At 42.9% G+C, this 14,293-nt stretch overlaps 1 long non-coding RNA gene and 1 pseudogene across 2 annotated transcripts; both read left to right on the top strand.

Moving 5' to 3' along the window:
* Nucleotides 1-2,536: 2,536 nt before the first annotated feature.
* On the top strand, nt 2,537-3,617 carry LOC148187605 (uncharacterized). Its single transcript, XR_015778541.1, has 2 exons — nt 2,537-2,798; nt 3,171-3,617. It is a non-coding gene; the product is annotated as an uncharacterized LOC148187605 (long non-coding RNA).
* A 7,238-nt stretch (nt 3,618-10,855) lies between these two features.
* Nucleotides 10,856-14,214, top strand: LOC148187604 (protein NLRC3-like; annotated as a pseudogene). Its single transcript, XR_015778526.1, has 5 exons — nt 10,856-10,987; nt 11,495-11,608; nt 11,818-11,896; nt 12,040-12,244; nt 12,408-14,214. The product of XR_015778526.1 is annotated as a protein NLRC3-like (transcript).
* The last annotated feature ends 79 nt before the right edge of the window (nt 14,215-14,293 follow it).

The following is a 14,293-nucleotide window of genomic DNA, read 5'->3' as shown; positions in this document are numbered from 1 at the left end:
CGTTCTTGCCTCTTAAGTCTCTTTTAAACACTCCGCTGAGCTCCAGCAGCCGAACCTTCTGATCCATCTAAATCTTAACCAAGCAATGCTCTCCATATCCTCTAAGTGTTACACTTTATGATTTTTTGCTGTTTTTGCATGATTTTATGCCATGACGTGTGTCGGCACACTTTTTTATGCAGTTTCAGCTCTTTTTGGGACATGTCATAGTTTGACATTTTTCACCATACTGTAAGATAAGATAATCCATCAGTGGGGAAATTCACAACGTTACAGCAGCTGTGAGGTACGAGGAAGTATAAACAGCAAAAGAACAATACAATAGTCTAAAAATAAATACAAATATTAAAATATTAAAATGGTAGATAATTAAAAAAACAAGGTACAAAAACAGTAACATAAATAAAATAAAATTCCAACAAAAACCGTCTAGAAAAAAAATACATAAGAAAATATGTACACCGTTTGCACAAGCAGATAATTGCACTTGTGAGAAATTGCGTTTTTGTAGTCCAGCTGGTGAGTGTGAGTGTGGTCTACTGGGAGCAGTGCTGGTTGTTCAGTCTGACTGCAGCAGGAAGGAAGGACCTGCGGTGTCGCTCCTTCACACACTTTGGATGCAGCAGTCTGTCCCTGAAGGAGCTCTCCAGTGCAGTCACAGTCTGCAGGGGGTGGGAGTCGTTCTCCGGCATGGAGGACAGCTTGGTGATCGTCCTCCTTTCTCCCACCACCTGCACGGGGTCAAGCGGGCCTCCCAGGACAGACCTGGCCTTCCGTATCAGTCTGTCAAGCCTTTTCCTGTCTGCAGTCGTGATGCTGCTGTCCCAGCAGACCACTCCATAGAAGATGGCCGATGCCACGACAGCGTCAAAAAACGTCCTCAGGAGCAGCCGTGTACCCCGAAGGACCTCAGTCTCCTGAGCGGTCTGCAGAGTCTGCACTGGCCCTTCTTGTAGAGTGCAGTGGTGTTATCAGACCAGTCCAGTTTATTGTTCAGGTGAACACTCAGGTACTTGTAAGACTCCACCATCTCAATGTCCATTCCCTGGATGTTCACTGGAGTGAGGAGGACATGTCTGCCTGTGGAAATCCAGCACCAGGTCCTTGGTTTTCCCCGCATTGATCTGGAGGTGGTTTCACTTGCACCAGTCCACAAAGTTCTCGGTGAGTTCTCTGTACTCTGTCATCCTCATCTGTGATGTCGACTTCAGTCGTCAGAGAAATTTGCAGATGACAGTTCATGGATCTGAATCTGCAGTTTGGAGGGTGAAGAGAAAGACAAGAGAAGATGTCATATTTTGACATTTTTCGCCGTACTATAGTACGGCATTTTCAGTTGTTGTTTTTGGTGTTTTTATGGTGTTTTTGGCCCTTTTTGCAACAAACTTTGCCGTGGCATGTCTCTGCACACTATTTTAGGTGTTTTTCAGCTGTTTTTTGGAAAGGTTGAATTTTGATATTTTTCGTCACATGATAGCATGGCTTTTTCGGTCATTTTTTCAACATGCAGTATTATGGTGTTTTTGGTCGTTTTTTCCAAAATATTTTGTCATGGCATGTTTCGGCCAGCTATGTTAGGTGGTTCCCAAGTGTTTTTTGGACAGAAGAAATTTTTACATTTTTCACTAAAAACTTATACTATAGTCAGGCTTTTTTCGTCACTTTTTCAACATGCAATATTATTGTGTATTTGGACATTTTTGCAAGTGTTTACTAAATATTTTGCCATGGCATGTATCAGCACGCCATTTTGTTTCGATTTTAAGTGTTTTTAAGACATTTCAAATTTTGACACCAACACTGAAAATGAAATACTGTAGTATGGCTTTTTCTGTCATTTTTCAATCTGCAATTTTATGCTGTTCTTGGCCGTTTTTGCAACTTTCTTTGCCATGGCATGTCTTGGCACACTATTTTATATGGATTCCAAGTGTTTTAAAGACATTTAAAATTTTGACATTTTTCACAAAAAAAAGGCAATACTATAGTCTGACTTTTTCGGTCATTTTTTCAACATGCAAATTTATGCTGTTTTTGGCCGTTTTTGCAGCTTTCTTTGCTATGGCGTGTGTCTGCATGCTATTTAAGGTGGAGTCCAAGTGTTTTTAAGACATTTAAAATTTTGACATTTTTCACAAAAACGACAATTATACACAGTGCTGTGAAAAAGTATTTGGCCCCTTCCTGATTTCTTACTTTTTTGCATGTGTGTCACACTCAACTATTTCAGATCATCAAACAAATTTAAATATTAAACAAACATAAAATGCAGTTTTTCTGTGATGATTTTCTTTGTTAAGAGAAAAATACTATCCAAACCTACATGATCCTGTGTGAAAAGTAATTGCCCCTTGTTAAATGATGAGGTAACTGTGATTAATCATATTATTGTGAAAAGCTGAGTTTAATTTCATAGCCACACCCAGGTCTGATTGCTGCCAGACCTTTCAAATGAAGAGATCACTAATACAGAACCTGTCTGACAGGGTGAAGGAGGCCATGTTGAACCCGAGACATCATGCATGATCCAAAGAAATTCCAGAGCAGATCAGAAGAAAAGAAATTGACATGTCTCAGTCTGGAAAAGGTTACAAAGCCATTTCTGAATCTTTGGGACTCCAGCGAACCACGCGAGAGCCATTATCCACAAATGGAGAAAGCATGGTACAGTGGTGAACCTTCCCAGGGGTGGCTGGCCTACAAAAATTACCTCAAGAGCACAGCGACGACTGATCCAAAAGGTCACAAAGGAACCCAGAACAACTAAACTACTGCAGGCCTCACTTGCCTCAGTAAAGGTCAGTGTTCATGACTCAACCATAAGAAAGAGACGAGGCAAAATGGCATTTATGGCAGAGCTCTAAGGCGAAAGCCACTGCTGACAAAACAGAACATAAAGGCTCGTCTCACTTTTGCCAAAAACATCTTGATGATCCCCAAAGCTTTTGGGAAAATATTCTGTGGACTGATGAAACAAAAGTTGAACTTTTTGGAAGGAGTGCATCCCGTTACATCTGGCGTAAAATGAACACAGCATTTGATAAAAAGAACATCATGCCAAAGTGAAACATGGTGGTGGTTGTGTCATGGTTTGGGGCTGCTTTGCTGCTTCAGGACCTGGAGGACTTGCTGTGATTGAAGGAACCTTGAACTCTGCTCTCTACCAACAGATCCTGAAGGAAAATGTCCGGCCATCAGTTTGTGACCTCAAGCTGAAGCGCACTTGGGTTCTGCAGCAGGACAATGATCCAAAGCACACCAGCAAGTCCACTTCTGAATGGCTTAAAAAAACAGAATGAGGGTTTTGGAGTGGCCTCGTCAATGTCCAGACCTGAACCCAATTGAGATGCTGTGGCATGACCTTAAAAAGGTGGTTCATGCTCGGAAACCCTCGAATGTGGCTGATTAAAACGATTCTGCAAAGAAGAGTGGGCCAAAATTCCTCCACAGCGATGTGAAAGACTCATTGCCAGTTCTAGCAAACGCTTGACTGCAGTTGTTGCTGCTAAGGGTGGTTCAACCAGTTATGAGGTGTAGGGGGCAATTATTCACATGGGCCATGTAGGTTCAGATGGCTTTTTTTCCCTTAATAAATAAAATCGGCACTTAAAACTGCATTTTGTGATTACTGGTGAGTTATCTTATAAACTTGTATTTGAGTTTGCTTGATCTGAAATGGCTAAGAGTGACAAAGGTGCAAAAAAAAGTAAGAAATTGGTAAGGGGGCAAATACTTTTTCACAGAACTATGGTATGGCTTTTTCGGTCATTTTTTTCAATATACAATTCCATGTTGTTTTTGGCAGTTTTTGTGACTTTCTTTGCTATGGCATGTGTCTACACACAGTTTTAGGTGGATTCCAAGTTTTTTAAGACATTTTAAATTTTGACTTTTTTCACCAAAAATGCAATTCTATGTCATGGCTTATTAGGTCATTCTTTCAACATGCAATATTATGGTGTTTCTGGTCGTTTTCGAAACATACTTTGGGAAGTTTATTGTTAAGTACAACACTGAGCCAGCAGTTGTCTTTCTGATAGTTTAATTCAGGCATTTACAAACAGTTGCCTGCTCTTACAGGCATGACACGAAAGGCGGTCCAAGAGCAGAGGAGATGCAGGAATAAAAAACAGTACATTATCTTGAACTGATTAAACTTTTTCTTTCATTAAGACATTTCAAATAGATGAAATATAAGATGTAATATTATAGTATGGCTTTTTCGGTCATTTTTTTGAAAATGCAATTTGATGCTGTTTTTGGCTGTTATTGCGACTTTCTTTGTCTCTGCACGCTATTATAGGTGGAGTCCAATTGTTTTTAAGGTATTTTAAATTTTGACATTTTTCCAAAAAAAAGGCAATACTATAGTGTAGCTTTTTCGGTCATCTTTTTCAACATGTAATTTTATGCTGTTTTTGGACATTTGTGCGTTGACAAGTTAAACTATAATTCATTTGAAAGCCTTTTTCTTAGTCTTTCTCACCCATCCTGGAAAACTCTACAGCCGATTCTGTTTGTCATAGTGTACCGCGCCCCCGGCCCATACTCTGAATTTCTATCTGAGTTCTCTGAGCTTATATCAAGTTTAGTGCTCAAATCAGACAAAATTATTATCGTAGGTGATTTTAACATTCACATGGATGTTAATAGTGACAGCCTTAGTTCTGCTTTCTCCACACTTTTGGATTCAATAGGCTTCAGTCAGTGTGTACATAAACCCACCCACCGCTACAATCACACCCTCGATCTAGTCCTTGCATACGGCATAGATATTGCAGATTTATTAGTCTTTCCTGAGATTCCTGCTCTGTCAGACCATTATTTGATAACTTTTAATTTTTTATTACTTGACTACAAGCCTCTCAGTAAGAGCTACTCTTCTAGATGTCTATCTGATTCAGTAGTGGCTAAATTTAAGAAACTAATTCCCTCTGCTTTGACATCATTACCATGTCTTACAACTCCTGAGCACACTACTACTAACTTAAGTCATTCCCAAATTGACTGTCTCATCGATAATGCTGCTGGCTCACTGCGATCAGCTCTCGACACTGTTGCACCCTTCAAGAAGAAAATAATGAAACAAAGAAAATTAACTCCATGGTTTAACCTCCAGATTCGCAAATTGAAACAAACATCGCGAAAATTTGAAAGACATTGGCGTTCGACCAAACTGGAAGAGTCCCGTTTAGTCTGGCTGGACAGTCTTAAAGTCTATAAGAAGGCCCTCCGCCATGCCAGGGCAAACTATTATTCATCACTAATTGAGGAAAACAAAAACAATCCCAGGTTTCTTTTCAACACTGTAGCCAGGTTGACTCAGAGTCACAGCTCTATAGAGCCTGTATTCCTTCGGCCCTCAGCAGTGACGACTTTATGAATTTCTTTAATAATAAAATCATAACTATTCGAGATAAAATCCATCACCTCTGACCTGACCCGAACTCAGATAGCCTGAATATGGCAGCAAGGCCCGAAATTTATCTAGACCATTTCTCCCCCATTGACCTTCATCAACTCTATACTTTGGTTTCTGCATCTAAGCCATCAACATGCCTGCTAGACCCCATCCCAACTAAGCTCCTTAAGGAAGTTTTGCCTTTATTAGACAACTTTTTATTAGATATAATCAACGCGTCTTTATTGACAGGCGATGTACCCCAGTCTTTTAAAGTAGCTGTCATTAAACCTCTTCTAAAGAAGCCCACTCTCGATCCTGAGATTTTAGCTAACTATAGACCGATATCTAATCTCCCCTTTATTTCTAAAATCCTTGAGAGAGTGGTTGCTCATCAGCTCTGTGACTTTCTCCGAGACAACAGTTTATTCGAGGACTTTCAGTCAGGCTTTAGAGTTCATCATAGCACAGAGACGGCACTAGTAAAAATTAATAACGACTTATTTATCGCTTCTGACACGGGTCTGGTCTCTGTTTTAATCCTATTAGATCTCAGTGCTGCATTTGACACCATTGACCATCAGATTTTACTGCACAGACTTGAAACCTCAATTGGCCTTAAAGGAACGTCACTAGCCTGGTTTAAGTCATACTTATCAGATCGTTCCCAATTTGTTCACATCAATGATCAACCCTCCGCACATACAAAGGTCTGCTTTGGAGTGCCACAAGGTTCGGTGCTTGGACCAATCCTTTTCACTTTATATATGCTTCCTCTAGGCAACATAATTAGAAAACATTCCTTAAATTTCCATTGTTATGCTGATGATACGCAATTATATCTATCTATGAAACCAGATGAAACTGATCAGCTATCTAGACTTCAAACATGTCTTAAGGATGTAAAAGCCTGGATGAGCCGTAATTTCCTGATGTTGAATTTAGACAAAACTGAAGTTATTGTTCTTGGCCCAAAACACCTCAGAAGCTCCTTTTCCAACAATGTAATTTCTCCAGATGGCATTACCTTGGCCTCTAGCACAACTGTAAGGAACCTCGGAGTTTTATTTGACCAGGATTTATCCTTTGCCTCCCATATAAAACAAACTTCAAGGACGGCTTTCTTTCACTTGCGTAACTTCGCAAAAATTAGACATATCCTATCCCAAACAGATGCTGAAAAATGAGTACATGCATTTGTCACCTCTAGGCTGGATTACTGTAATTCCCTATTATTTGGTTGCCCCAACAAATCTCTTAGGTCTCTCCAACTGGTGCAGAACGCTGCTGCTCGTGTTTTAACGGGAACCAAGAAAAGGGATCATATTTCTCCTGTTTCAGCTTCTCTGCACTGGCTCCCTGTGAAATCTAGGATTGAATTTAAAATCCTCCTCCTTACTTACAAAGCTCTAAATAGTCAGGCTCCGTCTTATCTGTCACAGCTCATAGTTCCTTACCAACCCTCAAGATCACTGCGCTCTGAAAACGCAGGGTTACTTGTGGTTCCCAAAATTTCCAAAAGTAGGTTAGGAACCAGAGCCTTCAGCTACCACGCTCCTCTCCTATGGAACCATCTTCCATTTTCGGTCAGGGAGGCAGACACCGTTTCAACTTTTAAGGGCAGACTTAAGACCTTCCTCTTTGATAAAGCTTATAATTAGGGCTGGCTCAGGCTGCCTGGTCCAGCCCATAGTTAGGCTGACATAGGTTTAACCTGCCGGGGGACTTCCTCTGATACGCTGAGCTCCTTTCCTTCTCTCAATGCTGCCATCAGAAATCATGCATGTCTGTTAACTGCATTGCCATGTGCAAGCTTAGCTTAGCTCTGTGATAGCCATGTGGTACTGTCACTGCCTGGGGCTCGCGATCACAGAGCCTGGGTCTGTTGAACTGCACTACGCTAATCCTGCTGCCTCTCGGGAGCGTTCCTGCTCCCTTGTTTCCTAGTTTCCTGGATCCTGGCCGTAACCTTGACTGTGCCTGACCGCGGTGATAGCTGTGCTGATGCTGTGATCCTGCCTTTGGTTGTGCTCGTGCTGTGGCTGTACTGATACTGTGCCCCCCGCTCGCCCTGATCGTGGTCTGGTCCTGGTTGCGCTGGTTCCCCTCTCTCCTCCTCTCTCTCCTCTCTCCTCTCTCCTCCTCTCTCCCCCTCTCTCCTCCTCTCTCTTTCTCTTTCCTTTTTTGTCATGATTGTATTTCATTTGTTACTTACGACATCTGTTGCTCGTCTGTCCGTCCTGAAGAGGGATCCCTCATCATCCTCTACCACTCTACCTGTCCCCCCACTCAGGGTTTGTTTTTCGGAGTTTTTCCTCGGGTGATGTGAGGGTCTGAGGGCAGAGGGATGTCGTACACTGTAAAGCCCTCTGAGGCAAACCTTTGTGATAATGGGCTCTATAAATAAAACTGACTTGACTTGACACACAAACACACACACACACACACACACACAGAAATACATGTAAACAACGTAATTATACAACTAATGAAGAAAATAATGTTTTAAAAACTTTGTTGAATTTGACCAAAAACCACACAATCAAAGTAAAAATCGGTTCTGTTTCATTTTCATATTTATGTTTTCAAGATTAAAGATTAGACAGACAGAGATGTCAGTTATATATCATATTATTATTGTAATTTATATAGAATTTAACCCTTGGGGGGCTTTACTTTTCACTCCTCATGTTTTGATCATGTTGTTTATGCATATGACAGACATTTAGTCCGGACTGAGTATCCTGACCGAAAAAAACTAGTGTTGAAAATAGTTGAGCTTTTCTTTTTTTTTTTCACGGCGCAGAGAGGAGGATCAGCTCTGCTCCTCCTCTCTGCACCCGTGAGGAGGAGCAGAGAGGAGGATCAGCTCTGCTCCTCCTCTTCCGGCCTGCATGTTACTTTCACTTTTGACTCGTCGTGTCGCAGTTTGTCGTCTCCGTCTGAAGCTTTGACTTCTTTCCCCACGACACTAACGGAGGAGCAGAGAGGAGCAGAGAGGAGCAGGTAAGGAGCGTCACTCCGCACTTTTTGACTCTCTGGAAACTCCCAAACTAAAGTCGGGGCCCACGCACGCGCATAGAAAGCTGTTTTTCAAGTGAGGTCCCAGCACGCGCATGTCAGTGTGAATCAGACAGTTTATAAAGAAATAAATCACATATAAATATATCGATATAATCATATAAACATAAATCTTCATATTCAGTCTATGGTGGCGATCAACAGATGTGGGCGCGCGCACTCAGGCGCTTCCTGCTCGGTGCGTCGGGAGCGCGCTTAAAACGCACGCTGCGTCATTTGACGGCCAGGCTCCGTTTACGCTGCTGTGGCGCACGTGAGCGCGTGCTGGGAGCAGTCGGCGGTGACCGGTTCTCCGTGAACGCGCTCAGAGTGTGAAGCAGAAAGGGTTAACAGAGACAGCTGATGACCTCCTTCATGGCTCCTGTTTCTCTGCCTGAAGCTGCAGGTTTGTGGAGCAGCTCAGTCACAGAGAGCTCTGATACTCTGACTTTAACCCCCGACTCACCAAGACAAACACAGAAACATCCAAAATACATCACAGCTATTCATCAGGAGCTACATTTAGGGAAATATGATCTGACACCAAAGTGGTACATTTATGAGGGAAAAAAGAATATTCTCTGAGAATTTACAAGAAAAAACTTTAACATTAAGACATTAAAGTGGTAAATACTACAAAAAAATATTGTAAAATTTAAAGTAAATTTTATTTCATCGAATGCTTAAAATTCAAGTTCGTGTGCATGACAATTTAGCTCTGAAATCTCAGTGAATATTTGATATTTTTGTCATAAATTTGCCACTTTAATCTTAGTTTTTCTTTCTTTTTCTTGTTGGTTAAACCCTTAATTCGAGGAGATGGTCCATGTTTTCTTTCTCATAAATTTACCACGTCATTCTCAGAGAATAATAACTGTTTTCTCCTTGATTTACCAATTTTATTTCAGAGAATATCTGAGAATTTCCAGGATTTTTCTTGTAAATTTACCACGTATATGTCAGAGAATATTAATTATTTTTGTATATTTAAGGCTTGAATCTCAGAGATGATCTGATTTCTTTTCCTCGTACATTTTTCTTTTTACTGTCAGAAAACTTTCAGTTTTTATACATTTACCAACTTTTCTCTGATCAAGACTGAACTAATCTGACAGCAGACGCTTTACATGATGGACACGTCTGTCTCTCTGTCTCTGTCTCTCTGTCTCTCTGTCTCTGTGTGTCTCCACCAGGACGCTGCAGGTGATCTCCAGCATGAAAAGGTATCTCACTCAACACCTGAGTTTCATTTGATTCAGTTTCACCTTCAACATGTTGATGAACTCTCTGTTTCCTGTTTCTCTGCTCTCTCACCTCCACACTCACTCACAACAAACCTCCACATCACTGATGCTCAACCTGCGGCCCGCGGGACAAATCTGGGACTCACACTGGGAACTGTTTTTGTCCTTTTAGTGTCCAGAAGGTGCCAGAGAGCATAAAACAGCATCAACACAGAGCTTGTTGACCAAAAAATGTCCTAGAAACATCCTTAAATCTGACAAATGTTCTTACGTCCAAATGTCCTAAAATCCTGGAAATGTCCTCAAATCTAAAAAATGTCCTAAAATATGAGAAATGTCTTCAAGACATCCTTCAATCTGAGAAACATCCTAAAATGCTCAACGTCCTATTGAGAAATATCATCAAATCCTCTTAATGTCCCACAGTTGAAAAAAATGTCCTGAAATCCAGGAAACTTCCTAAAATGTGAGAAATTTGCAAAAATCTGAGAAATGTCCTTAAATCTTAGAAGTGTCGTAAAATCCTATGAACGTGCTAAAAGTCCTGGAAACATACTTAAATCTAAGAAATATTCTTTAGTTCAAATGTCTTAAAATCCCAGAAATGTCCTAAAATATGAGAAATGTTTCCTAGAATCCTCGAGATGTCTTAAAATCATAAAAAACGTCCTTTAATATGAGAAATACTACTGAAAAACATCATCAGATCCTAGAAATGTTATAAAATCCTTTTAAATGTTTTAAAATCCCAGAAATGTCCTCAAATCCTAGAGATGTCTTCAAATCTTCGTAAGCGTCCCACTGAGAAATATCACCTCGCAAAATCCAAAATTTGAATTCCCGTTGGGAAGTCGTCCGTCTTCGGTGTTGACGGACGTTTCAGACGTAATGTGGAGACAGCGTGAGCTGAAATCGCAGCTCTGCATGAAGACGTCGAGTGTTGACTTTTCCTCGTGACACATAATTCCATCTTGTTTCCACATAATCTTCAGCTGTTCGGCGCTCACACACATTTTCTTCACTACGTTCAGTGAAACTTTGCTGTGTTGGTCCTTTTCCTGTTGATAGCTGAGAGTTTCTCAGCAGCTCCTGAGGCTGAAGATTAAAAACTGAATTTCTCTCCCTGCTGGTCTTCCTCTCTGGGAACCAGGACCCCTCAGAGCCCAGACACCCGACAACCTGGACCCGGACCAGGACCTGAAGCCAGCCGTGAGACCCCCAAAACTGAGCGGTCACATGATCGAGGCATGGATCTGAAAGGACGAGACGTCTCTGCTGCACAGTAAGCTGAAATGAAATGTCGAATGAGTACAGAGAACATTACAGCCCGCTCTCACTGAAAACACAACCACACAGGTGGACTGTGCCAGCAGCTTATTACAGCTGACATTAATGTAAGGCGGCGCCCTCCAGTGGCTGTAGGAGTCACAGCAGGAGCAGAAGAGGAAGTCAGCGAGCAGAACACGTGACAAAGCACACGTAAAGTTGTTCAAATATCAGAGAAACACCTTCAGGGTGGTGGGCGGCTCATACAAACACGGGACTTTTACCCAGGAGACTGCTGTTTGTGTCCTAAAGTCAACGCTGACTTATTTTACTAACAACGTATCCTAGCGTGTTGGAACAAGATCATCAGGTCAAAGACATGAAATAAATGAAAATGTGTCCCTGTCCTCAGAGGACATCAGGGTCCTTTAACGGCAATAAAACAAGTTTAACTTTCACATGAAATCAGTGAAACCAGAGGTAGAAATACTTTGTGATCAGTAAACTTCACTGTTTCTCTCAGTTTTCAGCAGCAGAGAGAAAAGTCTCCTGTACCCAGCTGTGTGTCCATGAAGAGTGATCGGTCTCTGGATCGTCCGATTAACTTCAAAGATGGACGCCGTCCTGATGACCCAGAGTAAGACCTTCAAACTTATGAAACAGATGGGCGTGATGTTACACAGATCCTGAATCAGTCGTCCATCCTTGTCAGTGTTGTTTACATCTGATCTTCAATCATGACTGAACACAGTGTTTTTAACTCCGTGTTGTCGGCTTGTTTGAGAATCATAAACCTTCTACAGTCGGTGGTTCAGTGTGAGCTGATTGTTGATGGTTCCTCCACAGGGTGGACCAGCAGAGCTCAGAGGTTCCCAGTGGTCAGTCTGCCCGGCAGCATCAGACACACCTGGACTCCATATTTACGGTCTGTTCATGTCCAACGACGACGTCTCCACCCGTTGTGTTGACAGTCGTCTCCGTGCTGCACTTTGTAGACCAGTGGACTGTCAGTGTGTCCAACGTGGATCTGATGTCTGATTGTGTCCTTCATCTAATAATCTGTTCCAGGAGCTGGAGGACAACATCGTCACTTTTGTGAAGAACGAGCTGAAGAAGATCCAGAAGGTCCTGACGTCAGATTACCCAGAATGCTCTGAGAGTCAGAGGGAGGACGAGGAGCAGAGGAGGAGCAGCAGAGAGGCGTTTCTGAAGATCACCCTGAACTTCCTGAGGAGGATGAAGCAGGAGGAGCTGGCTGACTGTCTGCAGAGACGTAAGAGGATTTCTATACAGATTTAACATGATGGATCAATGGGACGTTTACTGACGTCTCAAGAGACGGACCAAAATATATTCATATACTCAGTCTGTGAGGACATGACCTGTTGAAATGTCCTCTTTGACTTATTGATCTTCTTTGTTGTTTTTTCATTCAGGAAGTCATTCTGCAGTTTGTCAGCGTGAACTAAAACGTAACCTGAAGAAGAAGTTCCAGTGTGTGTTTGAGGGGATCGCTAAAGCAGGAACCCCGACCCTCCTGAATCAGATCTACACAGAGCTCTACATCACAGAGGGAGGGACTGCAGAGGTCAATGATGAACATGAGGTCAGACAGATTGAATCAGCATCCAGGAAACCAGTCAGACCAGAAACAACCATCAGACAAGAAGACGTCTTTAAAGGCTCACCTGGACGAGACCAACCGATCAGAACAGTGATGACAAAGGGAGTGGCTGGCATCGGGAAAACGGTCCTAACACAGAAGTTCACTCTGGACTGGGCCGAAGACAAAGCCAACCGGGACATCCGGTTCACGTTTCCATTCACGTTCAGAGAGCTGAATGTGCTGAAAGAGAAAAGTACAGCTTGGTGGAGCTTGTTCATCACTTCTTCACTGAAACCAAAGAAGCAGGAATCTGCAGGTTTGAAGACTTCCAGGTCGTCTTCATCTTTGACGGTCTGGATGAGTGTCGACTTCCTCTGGACTTCCACAACAACGAGATCCTGACCGACGTCACAGAGTCCACCTCAGTGGATGTGCTGCTGACAAACCTCATCAGGGGGAAACTGCTTCCCTCCGCTCGCCTCTGGATAACCACACGACCTGCAGCAGCCAATCAGATCCCTCCTGAGTGCGTTGACATGGTGACAGAGGTCAGAGGGTTCACCGACCCACAGAAGGAGGAGTACTTCAGGAGGAGGGTCAGAGACGAGGAGCAGGCCGGCAGGATCATCTCCCACATCAAGACTTCCCGAAGCCTCCACATCATGTGCCACATCCCAGTCTTCTGCTGGATCACTGCTACAGTCCTGGAGGACGTGTTGAAGACCAGAGAGGGAGGACAGCTGCCCGAGACCCTGACTGAGATGTACATCCACTTCCTGGTGGTTCAGACCAAACTGAAGAACGTCAAGTATGACGGAGGAGCTGAGACAGATCCACACTGGAGTCCAGAGAGCAGGAAGATGATGGAGTCTCTGGGAAAACTGGCGTTTGAGCAGCTGCAGAAAGGAAACCTGATCTTCTACGAGTCCGACCTGACAGAGTGTGGCATCGATATCAGAGCAGCCTCAGTGTACTCAGGAGTGTTCACACAGGTCTTTAAAGAGGAGAGAGGACTGTACCAGGACAAGGTCTTCTGCTTCGTCCATCTGAGTGTTCAGGAGTTTCTGGCTGCTCTTCATGTCCATCTGACCTTCATCAACTCTGGAGTCAATCTGATGGAAGAACAACAAACTACATCCTGGTGGTCTAAAGTCTTAGGAGACAGACCTGAACCAACACGTCTCTACCAGAGTGCTGTGGACAAGGCCTTACAGAGTCCAAATGGACACCTGGACTTGTTCCTGCGCTTCCTCCTGGGTCTGTCACTGCAGACCAATCAGAAACACCTACGAGGTCTGCTGACACAGACAGGAAGTAGCTCACGGACCAATCAGAAAACAGTCGAGTACATCAAGAGGAAGATTAACGAGGATCTCTCTGCAGAGCGAAGCATCAACCTGCTCCACTGTCTGAATGAACTGAATGATCGTTCTCTGGTGGAGGAGATCCAACAGTCCCTGAGATCAGGACGTCTGTCCACAGATGAACTGTCTCCTGCTCAGTGGTCAGCTCTGGTCTTCATCTTACTGTCATCAGAAGAAGATCTGGACGTGTTTGACCTGAAGAAATACTCTGCTTCAGAGGAGGCTCTTCTGAGGCTGCTGCCAGTGGTCAAAGCCTCCAACAAAGCTCTGTGAGTACAGAGAGACTTTAATTCATTCAAACAGCTGTTCATACATGACTGTCTCTGAGAGGACAGACACATTAATGACTTTC

Source organism: Plectropomus leopardus, chromosome 13 (genome assembly GCF_026936395.1).
Source record: "Plectropomus leopardus strain MGB_pleo_1.0 chromosome 13, ASM2693639v1, whole genome shotgun sequence".
Lineage (NCBI taxonomy): Eukaryota > Metazoa > Chordata > Actinopteri > Perciformes > Serranidae > Plectropomus > Plectropomus leopardus.
This window is presented reverse-complemented; position numbering and strand designations above follow the sequence as displayed.